The 12,581-nt window shown below is 44.2% G+C and overlaps 1 pseudogene; it reads right to left on the bottom strand.

The window, feature by feature from the left end:
* Positions 1-12,249, bottom strand: part of LOC111972831 (disintegrin and metalloproteinase domain-containing protein 11-like) — a 32,377-nt pseudogene extending 20,128 nt beyond the window's left edge.
* Between the last annotated feature and the right edge of the window lie 332 nt (positions 12,250-12,581).

Here is a 12,581-nt window from a genome sequence, read left to right as displayed (position 1 = left end):
AGAAAAGATACCCAAAGAAAGAGAGAATAAGAAAGGAAGTGGGGTGGAGGAAGGGGGAGAGAGGGGGAACACATTCATTATATATCTGTAAGACTCCCATTGTATTGCAGTAATATTAGTACATGAAGATCAAAGATACCATATAGCTTATCAAAGCCATAGTGCCAGTAATGTACAGAGTCAGTGTGGTGAGGCAAGGCCATTGACAGACAGTTTATAGCTATGGGGAGAATCTCACCATAGGCCAAGACAGGTGGAGAGAGCTGCCCAGGACTCTGGTAAGCCCCTCAACCTCCCTTGGTAGTAGCAGTGCTCCCCTCCCTGTGGACACAAAGGCCATTGTTAATATACAGTCACATGCTCAAGTAAGTTGACTGTGTAGTGGTACATTGGTTTGCAGGTTTCCACACACTGACTGACGAGGACGGTGATGCTCATTTCACAGTCCCCTAAAAAAACAATATGGAGTCCCCAGGAGTTGTGCTTTAAACAGTTTCTACTTCTATTCTCTCTCTGTCTCTCTCTGTCTCTCTCTGTCTCTCTCTCTCTCTCTCTCTCTCTCCCTCTCCCTTATACTGCTAGCTGTATGTACTATACGCGACCTACTTGTCCTCAACCCTACTCTATTCCACTCCACTCTACTCTATTCCACTCTACTCTATTCCACTCTACTCTATTCCACTCTACTCTATTCCACTCTACTCTATTCCACTCCACTCTATTCCACTCCACTCTACTCTATTCCACTCCACTCTATTCCACTCTACTCTATTACACTCTACTCTATTACACTCTACTTTAGCTACCGCTCTGACAATGGAGGGGTCTTCTGTGCAGGGAGCTTATAAATAAATCCAACATTATGTTGCCCCACAGTGGGAACAGCTTGGAAGGAACAACATGGAGCCAGAATGCATTGGGCTGGCTAAGAATAAACCTGTATCACAACCGGACGTGATTGGGAGTCCCATAGGGCGGCGCACAATTGGCACAGCGTCGTCCGGGTTTGGCCGGTGTAGGCCGTCATTGTAAATAAGAATTTGTTCTTAACTGACTTGCCTTAGTTAAATAAAGGTGAAATAAAAAATAAAATTTGAGCAGTGGATGTCAAAGTGTGGAAGAGGAGGACCACACACATGAGACCTCAACACAGATGAAGAAGAGGGCATCCAGCTACAACACTAATGCTCATTCTGAACAAAACATCTACCTTGCCTGCAACTATCTGAGCCCCATCCTTCATTGGTGTGAAAGAGCTGGCCTAGTGTAACACTTCAAATGTTTAAAACAATTACTTTTAAAACTGCAGAGCAAGTAAAACCATTGGCAGTAAAAACATCCCCTTAGTTGGAGAACTCCCCAAACACTTCTTACACATGGTTAGAAAGACAATGAGAACACAGTAACAATTAACAAGACAATTAGCAGTTGGGGTGTGTGCAACCAGTAATCAGGACACGCTGTGGAATGTTTGAATTGAATGGCAAATAAACAGAAATACAAAGACAAACATATTAGGCTACATGCTCTGACAGTTATACACTCAGTTTATTAGGTACACCCATCTAGTAATAGGTAACACCCTTTGCCCTCCAGAACAGCCTGAATTATTTGGGGCGTGGAAACATTGCTCAATTGGTATCAAGGGACCTAACGTGTGCCAGGAAAACATTCCCCACACCATTACACCACCGCCACCAGCCTGTACCGTTGACACCAGGGGCCCATGGACTCACACTGCTTACACCAAATCCTGACTCTGCCATCAGCATAACGCAACAGGAACTGGGATTCATCGGCCCAGGCAAAGTTTTTCCACTCCGCAATTGTCCATTGTTGGTAACTGGAGCCGCTTCTTGTTTTTAGCTGATAGGAGTGGAACCCGATGTGGTCGTCTGCTGCAATAGCCCATCCGTGAAAAGGACTGACAAGCTGTGCGTTCCAAGATGCCGTTCTGCACACCACTGTTGTACTCTGCTGTTATTTGCCTGTTTGTGACCCATCTGTTAGCTAACCATTCTCCTTCGACATCTCATCAACGAGCTGATTTCGCCCACAGCACTGACGCTGACTGGATGGTTTCTGTTTGTCGCACCATTCTCGGTTAACCCTAGACACTGTCGTGCCTTAAAAGCCCAGGAGGCCGGACGTCTCTGAGATACTGGAACTGGCATGCCTGGCACCGGCGATCATACCACTCAAAGTAGCTTAGGTCTCTCATTTTGCCCATTCTAACTTTCAATTGAACAGTAACTGAATGCCTTGATGCCTGTTTGCCTGCTTTATATAGCAAGGGCGGCCACGCGACTCACTGTCTGTAGGAGCGAACCATTTTCATGAACGGGGTGGCCACTGAGTATAAGTCTCAAGCCCAGGTGAAGGCCTCTCCTTCAATTAGTCTCTTCAATTAGTCTCCTTCAAAAGATTAGAAACACTTTCCCGTAATGGCTGATCTAAAGTAGTCATTGAGCCACTACTGAGTATGAGATTGGGATAGCAGGAATACAAAAACAACTCTAATAAAAGCAGAGATAGAGACACAACAACCACAGCTGGCATAGAGTCAAGCGCTCGGCCTGGTCTGGCTGGTCTGGGAGTGTGCGTATGTGGCTCCATCCCTGCAGGCGTACTGTACATCCTCCCACCCACACCACTGCTCTCTGAAGGAACCAACTGTCTGCAAACACACACACACACAGAAGGACTCTCTCTGATACCGTCACCCATCCTGCCGCTGTATTCACTGGCCTTTTACTCAAATATTTCCTCTTCCTACTTCTCCACTTTCTCTCTCTCTCTCTCTCTCTCTCTCTCTCTCTCTCTCTCTCTCTCTCTCTCTCTCTTCTCTCTCTCTCCTCTCTCCTCTCTCTCGTCTCTTTCTCTTTTAATTCTCCTCTCTGCCAAGAATCTTAATGACATGCAGAGCTGACTCGTTGCCATGGGAACAAGCTCCTGATTGGCTAGTGAGGGCAGAGGGAGAGTTGGGAATGAGAGTGGTGGGGATGAGAGGAAGGGCTTCTTGCTGAGGTGGGGGGAGGGCAGTTGTAACGTGTGTAGTACAATTGAACCAATAGAAAAAACACTACTTTTCCCCAATGGTTTTTAGAGGCACGGAAATGTCCTGTAAGTAGTCTACTAGCACTCAAAATCACACCTGTAGCATTCATTCATTTTTGGTGAGATGGTGGTGAATACTAATGTCAATTTCAATCTATAAGTGCGCGCAACAGGAAGGACGTATCTGATTTCCAGTAAGACCACTAAACAGGATTTCTGCGTAGCACTGACAACTAGACTACAATGTCAATGTCACAGATGTCAACAGTTATTCAGCCAGAGTATGTCAGCAGTATGTCAGCAGGTATGTCTACAGTATGTCTACAGTACGTCTACAAGTACGTTCAGCAGTATGTCAACAGTATGTCAACAGTATGTTCTACGAGTATTCTACACGTATGTCAACAGTATGTCAACAAGTATGTCTACAGTATGTCAAAGTATGTCAACCTTATGTCTACAGACGTCTACCGTACTGTCAGCATTATGTCTCAGTATAGGTTCAGCATATGTTAAGCAGTACGCGTACCAGTAACGTCAGTCAGTACGTCTAAGTATGTCAGCAGTCGATGTTACCAGTAGTCAGCCAGTAATGTTCACGTATGTCTACAGTAACGTCTAAGTACGTCTACAGTACGGCAGCAGTACAGTAGGCAGTTTGTCAGCAGTTTGTCAGGAGTATGTCTAAACAGGTTATGTCAGCAGTATCGTCAGCAATCAGTAGTCACTGTCGGCAGTATATGTCACAGTATGTCTAGCAAGTATGCTGCAGTACTGTCAGAGTAATGCTAACAGTACGTGCGAGTCAGATAGGTTGTTAGTATGTCTAGACAGTACGTTTAGCAGTACGTCTACAGTACGTACAGGTAATGTCAGCAGTATATGTCCAGCAGTAATGTCTACAGTATGTCACAAGTGATGTCACAGTATGGTCAGCGTCAGTATGTCTACAGTATGTCTACGATGTCAGGTATGTCTAAGTATGGTCATAATTTGGTCAGCAGTATGTCAGCAGTATGTCAGGCAGTATGTCAGTAGTATGTAGCAGTATGGCTTACGTATACGAGTTACGTACAGTATGTCGCAGTATGTTAAGCAGTAGTATGCGTTGTTTCACAGTACTGTCAACAGTAATGTCGTACAGTATGTCAGCAGTATGTCAGAGATATGTCTACAAGGTATGTCGCAGTATGTCTACAGTATGTCTGAGTATGTCAAGCAGTATGTTACAGTTTGTCTACCAGTACGTACCTACAGTAGTCTACCAGTATGTGAACAGTAGACCTGTCAGCAGTAATGTCAGCAGATGTTTGATGATGTTCAGGCAGTATGTCAGGCAGTATGTCGCAGTGATGTTCTACAGTGATGTCAGCAGTATGTTACGGTATGCTACAGTGACGTCTACAGTACAACGTCAGCAGTAATGTCGAGCAGTTTGTCAGCAGTATGTCTACAGTATGCAGAAAACACAGTTGCTTTTTCAGAGGCATGGGTAGAACTTCTATTATAACTAGGGCCATGTGTTTTGCGCAATCATGTGACATAGCAAGAATTTATCCTGTATTTTAAGCCTTACAGGGCCCTAATTATAACATACAAACACACACACACACACTCACACTACCATAGACTGCGAGGGTTTGCCGTCTTGGTGAAAGTGCCGCTCCACGTAGTCTGAGGACAGGAGGTTGCTGCGGAGAGAAAACACAGAGACACCTCTTTTATTATGACAGACATCTCTCTCATAAACCATACCCCAAGCCAAGCTCTACACTACGTCTAAGACAACGAGGCGCATCCGTTATGTTTACGATTTATCCTCGTTCTCTGCATATCTATTCTGCTTGGGAATAGATACGCAGTCTGTACGAATATGGTCCGTTCTTAACGTAATTCCATGTCAGCGTTCATGCATGAGGGCGTCGTGTAATGCATGGCTGTAACGTACAGCATATATGGATGTGATTTATGACGTGATCGTAGCTAGGCAGTAGCCGTAACAGAGTAGCGGTGGTCTGGCTGTTGTGTTGACTCCTTTACTGTGTTGTAGGGGAGTTACAGTACATTAATCACATTAATAATAAAGTTATGACAATCCAGGCCACTCTCTCTCTTTCTCTCTCTCTGTCCCTCCATCCCCCTCTTTCTCTCTTTCTGTCTCCCGTCTCTCTCTCTTCTCTCTCTGTCCCCCCCATCCCCCTCTTTCTCTCTTTCTGTCTCCCGTCTCTCTCTCTTCTCTCTCTAGGGTGGTTAGCTGTATTGATGGAGCTCTCTGGGTCTCTGTGTCCCTAACGCTCCACTAAACATTTGATTATGTGTCATAAATGGAAGGAGAAAAGTGTATTTGCTAACGGTAGCGGTTATGGAAATGCCAATGTTGACGATTGTGGCGATTAAGAAAATACGGACTGATGGAAATGCGGTGTGGCGAATACGTCAATCAAGTTGATTTTTTCAAATTGTGCACAAATCAAATGTACTCACTGGTTTAACTCCAGGTCCAGGGTGAAGGTGTGTCCGAAGGTTTCCACCTGGAAACAACTCTGGGCCAAATGGACTGGCTTAAATAGGGAGAATGAGAGATGAGGATCGAAAGAGAGAGTGAGAGAGACATTACAGGAAGAACCACTTTAAAGTAGACCACTCTAATAGTGGTTCACCCATTTGGTGAGTCACAATGATAGCTATCATTCTGTAAGAAGTATAACAAACCAAAATATACACTGTACAAATGCATTTCTGCCAGCGCAATACTGCATATGTATCAAAAGCACTTTAGCAGCTAACATAGTCGGATTGATAAAGTGTCCATTGATTTGGCTGGACTGAATCCATTCCAACAGGCAGTACTGAAGCCATCCAGGAAGTGCATTTGTATTCAGCGATAGAGATGGACGGGAAGAGGGTTTACAGGAAAGGAGAAAGCTTTACATTTCCATCTACATTAAGCTGGTGTGAAGCCAATGTGTTCCTACTGTCGGCTGCCAAAAAATGGAGGGGTAAAGGAGAAGGCAATGAGGAGCTTTACTGGCTGCCAGAGATTTATCGCAGTCAAAACACAGTGTCGCCAAAAGCACAAACAGTGTCAGCATTCAATACCAGCCCACTGTAATTCTGTCTGCAGGATACAGGCTGCAGTGAATCATTGGACTTTCACTGAGACAAGACTCCCATTCGGAAATCATTCCCTCCAATGATTCCACACAACTCAACTTCAGCTGGACCAGGGAGAGGGTAGTTCTGCTTGGCTAAAGGAAGGACTAAAATGTGGTGTCATGGATATCAATCCAAGGAGTTCTGTAAAGTTTTCATGTGTGTGAAGTAATCAAGATGGTTTATTTTGGTCAATCAATAGGTCAGTAGATTAGTTTGAATCGATCATTACTTATCAGCCCTGAATCATAACATCCCTCAGGATATTTAGGTGGCAACCAGCAACAGCCCTGTCTGTAACACCAAGGCATCTTGATACTGTTCTATTCCCAAAGTCAGTCCTCCGGGAGCCTTGTGACAGTAGGTTCATTACTTAGTAACAACCAGTGATTGTAAATACATCTGAAATGTGCACATGCTATAGGAAACAGATGTATCTTCACTTCCAGTCCATTGATAAACAAAGCCATTTGAGGAAACAGTAGGTTGTACAACTTGGAATCAAAGTTGACCTATGGAATAGTTGATCAATTCATGAGTCAGAATGACAGCTAGGAATATTCCATCTAAACTTATTTAGAATCCTCTGTAAAAAAATATATAAGTGAAATATAACTACAAAAAAAAGACAACTGAGGCAAAAAAAAATGATTACATGTAACCAACAGAACCCTCCTAATTAAGTAAAAATATCACCCTTTACCAATTATACCACTCTCAAAAACATCTCCAAAAACAACACCGGGCTTTTACACGATCTCCATCCAAATACCCATGAGCCTCTTTAAATATTTCAATCACATCACACGGTAGGTTAAACTCAGCAGCGTAATCAGAGCGAGATTTATCTCCAGACGAGGGTAATGATTCTCTCAACCAACTCAACTCAACACTCAACCCACCAGAAGGATATATTACAAAGCAGGATCAAGAGTTAGCCAGCTGGCTTTGATAAACAACCAGAAATAGCTATTGATTTTCTGATTCATTAAGAAAGCTTAACTTAGAAATGTGTTTTTGGTTGTTGAATCAATTCGACCATACTCATTTCAAGCTTATCCTTAAAACAAATTAAGTTATTTCCGAATATTCAGGTGAGTTATCTTGTTAACTCATTGATCTCTGGTGTCCCACTGATAGACGTAGACCTACAGAGAACCACACCCTCAATCCCACTTACAACTTCTTCTTCAGAGAAAGAGAGAGGGTGTATGAAAAATAAAAAAAGAAAGGGGTTGGATTGTGAGGTAGAGATAAAAGGGAAAAGAAGAGGGTGATTTTGTACCAGTGGAGATTTTAGCCCAAGTAGCACTTCTCACACAGGCCTGTTGAATCATTGATGGTGTAACGTCCTGACCAGAGTTCTTATGTGTTTTGCTTGTTTAGTGTTGGTCAGGACGTGAGCTGGGTGGGAATTCTATGTTGTGTGTCTAGTTTGTCCGTTTCTATGTCCAGCCTAATATGGTTCTCAATCAGAGACAGCTGTCAATCGTTGTCCCTGATTGAGAATCATATATAGGTGGCTTGTTTTGTGTTGGGGATTTGTGGGTGGTTGTTTCCTGTCTCTGTGTTTGTGTTCTGCACCAGATAGGACTGTCTCGGCTTTCACGTTTGTTATTTTGTAGTTTGTATAGTGTTCACGTTATTGTCATTCTTTATTAAACATGTTGAACACTAACTGCGCTGCATTTTGGTCCTCTCCTTCATCCCAGGAAGAAAGCCGTTACAGATGGGGACATAAACTCAGCGAAAAAAGAAATGTCCCTTTTTCAGGACCCTGTCTTTCAAAGATAATGGGTAAAAATCTAAATAACTTCACAGATCTTCACTGCAAAGGGTTTAAACACTGTTTACCATGTTTACCTTGTTCAATGACCCATAAACAATGAATGAACATGCACCTGTGGAGCGGTCGTTAAGACACTAACAGCTTACAGACGGTAGGCAATTAAGGTCACAGTTATGAAAACTTAGGACACTAAAGAGGCCTTTCTACTGACTCTGAAAAACACCAAAAGAAAGATGCCCAGGGTCCCTGCTCATCTGCGTGAACTTGCCTTAGGCATGCTGCAAGGAGGCATGAGGACTGCAGATGTGGCCAGGACAATAAATTGCAATGTCTGTACTGTGAGACGCCTAAGACAGCGCTACAGGGAGACAGGATGGACAGCTGATCGTCCTCGCAGTGGCAGACCACGTGTAACAACACCTGCACAGGATCGGTACATCCGAACATCACACCTGCGGGCCAGGTACAGGATGGCAACAACAACTGCCCGAGTTACACCAGGAACACACAATCCCTCCATCAGTGCTCAGACTGTCTGCAATAGGCTGAGAGAGTCTGGACTGAGGGCTTGTAGGCCTGTTGTAAGGCAGGTCCTCACCAGACATCACCGGCAACAACGTCGCCTATGGGCACAATCCCACCGTCGCTGGATTCCCTGACGAGTCTCGGTTTTGTCTCACCAGGGGTGATGGTCAGATTTGTGTTTATCGTCGAAGAAATGAGCATTACAGGCAATCTCAATGCTGTGCGTTACAGGGAAGACATCCTCCTCCCTCATGTGGTACCCTTCCTGCAGGCTCATCCTGACATGACCCTGCAGCATGACAATGCCACCAGCCATACTGCTCATTCTGTGCATGATTTCTTGCAAGACAGGAATGTCAGTGTTCTGCCATGGCCAGCGAAGAGCCCAGATCTCAATCCCATTGAGCACGTCTGGGACCTGTTGGATCGGAGGGTGAGGGCAAGGGCCATTCCCCCCAGAAATGTCCGAGAACTTGCAGGTGTCTTGGTGGAAGAGTGGGGTGACATCTCACAGCAAGAACTGGCAAATCTGGCGCAGTCGATGAGGAGGAGATGGACTGCAGTACTTAATGCAGCTGGTGGCCACACCAGATACTGACTGTTACTTTTGATTTTGACCCCCCCCCCCTTTGTTCAGGGACACATTATTCAATTTCTGCTAGTCACATGTCTGTGGAACTTGTTCAGTTTATGTCTCAGTTGTTGAATCTTGTTATGTTCATACAAATATTTACACATGTTAAGTTTGCTGAAAATAAACGCAGTTGACAGTGAGAGGACGTTTCTTTTTTTGCTGAGTTTACTTCAACACACCATTGAATAATAGAGGAATGGAGGAGAGAGGAGCTCTCCATGAGAAATCGGAATATTTCACCCCACAGAGCCTTTTATCAGGAGGCCAAGCAGATAAAATCACATTCACACAACAGGCTTCTGTTTCAGATCTCTTTCAGATACTCTTCTCTCCGGTGGACTGTAATTATGAATCGTTGGCATAGTGGGTGAGTACAGTTGGTCAGAAGGTTTTGGGTTCAAGTCCTAGATATTGTGCCCCCACATAGGGTGTAATGCCCATTGGTTACAGTTAAATATATATATACAAAATAAAAATATAAACGCACTATGGAACAATTTCAAAGATTTTACTGAGTTACAGTTCATATAAGGAAATCAGTCAATTGAAATAAATTAATTAGGCCCTAATCTATGGCTTTCACATGACTGGGAATACAGATATGTACCTGTTAGCCACAGATATATATAAAAAAAGGTAGAGGCGTGGATCAGAAAACCAGCCAGTATCTGGTGTGACCACCATTTGCCTCATGCAGTGCAAAACATCTCCTTCGCATAGAGTTGATCAGGCTATTGATTGTGGCCTGTGGAATGTAGTCCCACTCCTCTTCAATGCCTGTGTGAAGTTGCTGGATATTGGCGGGAACTGGAACACGCTGTTGTACACGTTGATCCAGACTCCAGAGCATCCCGAACATGCTCAATGGGTGACATGTCTGGTGAGTATGTTGGCCATGAAAGAACTGGGACATTTTCAGCTTCCAGAAGCAGATGAATGTCACGACAATGGGCATCAGGATCTGGTCGCGGTATCTCTGTGCATTCCAATTGCCATCGGTAAAACGCAATTGTGTTTGTTGCCTGTACGTTACTTATACCTGCCCATACCATCACCCCACCACCACCATGGTGCATTATGTTCATAACGTTGATAACAGCAAACCACTCACCCACACAACGCAAATACTGCGGTTGTGAAGCCAGTTGAACGTACAACCAAATTCTCTAAAAGTGACATTGGAGGTGGCTTATGGTAGAGAAATTAACATTACATTCTCTGTCAACAGCTCTGGTGGACATTCCTGTAGTCAGCATGTGAACTGCACGCTCCCTCTAAACTTGAGACATCTGTGGCATTGTGTTGTTTGACAAAACTGCACATTTTAGAGTGGCCTTTTATTGTCCCCAGCACAAGGTGTAATGATCATGCTGTTTAATCAACTTCCTGATATGCCACACCTGTCAAGTGGATGGATTATCTTGGCAAAGGAGAAATGCTAACTAACAGGGATGTAAACAAATGTGTGCACAAAATTTGAGAGAAATAAACTATTTGTGCATATGGAACATTTCTGGGTTCTTTTATTTCAGCTCATGAAACATGGGACCAACACACATGTTGCGCTTACATTTTTGTTCAGTGTTTATACAAGCAAGCTGAAGACACCTGGAGGTTCAGAGTAAGAACAGCACACCTGCCAGTCACAGAGTGGAAGTTAGGGCCTTATGGGACTGATGATAGACTTGTGCAGTTTGGGATGGATCTTATGATACACTTGAAAACAAGAGACAGGCCAAAACAGGCAAGACAGGGTTCGCACAAGTCATTTGGGTGGGGAGAAACCATTACAGTTTCAACAATGAACTGGGAGTTTAATACAAGAGAGGGAATGGAAGAGAAAGAACGAAAACGAATAAATAACATTCCAAGAAAAACAGGTTGCCACACCCACTTCTCCATTACAGACAGTGGTCTATACTTACCGAGGTACCTCCCGTGGTATTCTTCATGCGGGTATCCAAATAGCCGTGGGACATTTCTTCCTCCGACTCCATCTGCTGCACCAGCCGCTTTGGATAGGCGACTTCGGCCGCAATGTCGCTGCTGTCTCCCCGCTCATCTGGCGAGAACCAGTCCCACAAACTCGCATCCCGCACCAAAGTCGACCTGCCGCCGCCTGTAACGCAGGAGACCTGATAACTGCCAACTTTAAACCACACACGGATTATCACACAGAAAAACGATAATTATTGTTTTAATAATGACATTTGACATAAATAGGCTGATATGGCACCGCGTCAGGCGCTGGTTCTACAGTACGCGCGAGCCCTTGATGTAAAAGGCGACAGCGCTGCGGTGAAAATGTGTTGATGCAGCAAATCTACCGCATCCGTAGAACTGAAGGAGAGGGATCTTATTAAAAACACTACGTTCTTGGCACAGAGGGAACTATCTCCAGCTGCGCGCTACCCCCCACACACACTATTGTAGACTAGTCTACAGAGGAAGAAGTGATTGCAGATGCAAAAATTGGGGATAGCCTACATTGGGCAGGGGTAAACTTGGAAATGAAAAGGGTGCTTCCTCCCTCTCCCGTCATCCCTCTTACCTGACACGGCAAGCCTCTCGCCCACTGCAGCAAAGACCAAGCACCACACCGCCAGCATGATGTTCACATATTCCCCCGAATTAACATCGAGTGCGTTAAAATGTAACAGGCGCAGATAAAAAGAAAACCGACGCTCAAACGATTATGGCGAGAGAGAAAAAACACCGACTGAATCTGGTTGACAACTGACGCTCGTCCTCTCATCTCCCCATTCAACTCGTAGCATACAGTCTCACCGATATCAGGCAATTGAATTAAATAGCTTATCACTAAATGAAAAAACAAATAGGCCTAATAGCCTATTCCAGAGCCGATCAATATTGGAATTGTCAAATTAGCCTATATTATGTAGAATAGGTCAAATGGGGAGATTTGAGTGCACGTACGCATAAATCCTACATGATTGTGCGTGTGTAAGCTGTATGTATGCATGAGTGTATGCGAATCTGCGGTATGTGGAAATGGTAGATAGAAAATGAACAGAATTGCGTTGGGTCTGCGGTGATGAGGACACGTGGGACCATAGTACCCTCCCCTCATTCTATCTCCAAGCGTCCTTCCGTTGCCATGCAGTTCTCTATCTGCACAAGAGCGGATGCGACAACCTGGGTACCAAGGTGCCAATTGAGGTAAACATAGTAGGGTTTTGTGTGTTCATTCATTTTCTATTAGGACTCATGGATTGCTCGAGTCAACACGAGTAATTCATGAAGATCCTGAATAGATAGGTTCATCCATGGATGGATGAGGTGGGAAAAATGTTCTTCAGAGAAAACACAATAGCCTGCAGTGTCCTATAGAAATTGACTTTCATTGTCCAGGGGCCTACATATTGGTCAGTATTGTGGTGCAGCTAAACTCACTAACAGAAT

Source organism: Salvelinus sp. IW2-2015, linkage group LG2, assembly GCF_002910315.2.
Source record: "Salvelinus sp. IW2-2015 linkage group LG2, ASM291031v2, whole genome shotgun sequence".
In the NCBI taxonomy this organism is placed as follows: Eukaryota; Metazoa; Chordata; class Actinopteri; order Salmoniformes; family Salmonidae; genus Salvelinus; species Salvelinus sp. IW2-2015.
This window is presented reverse-complemented; position numbering and strand designations above follow the sequence as displayed.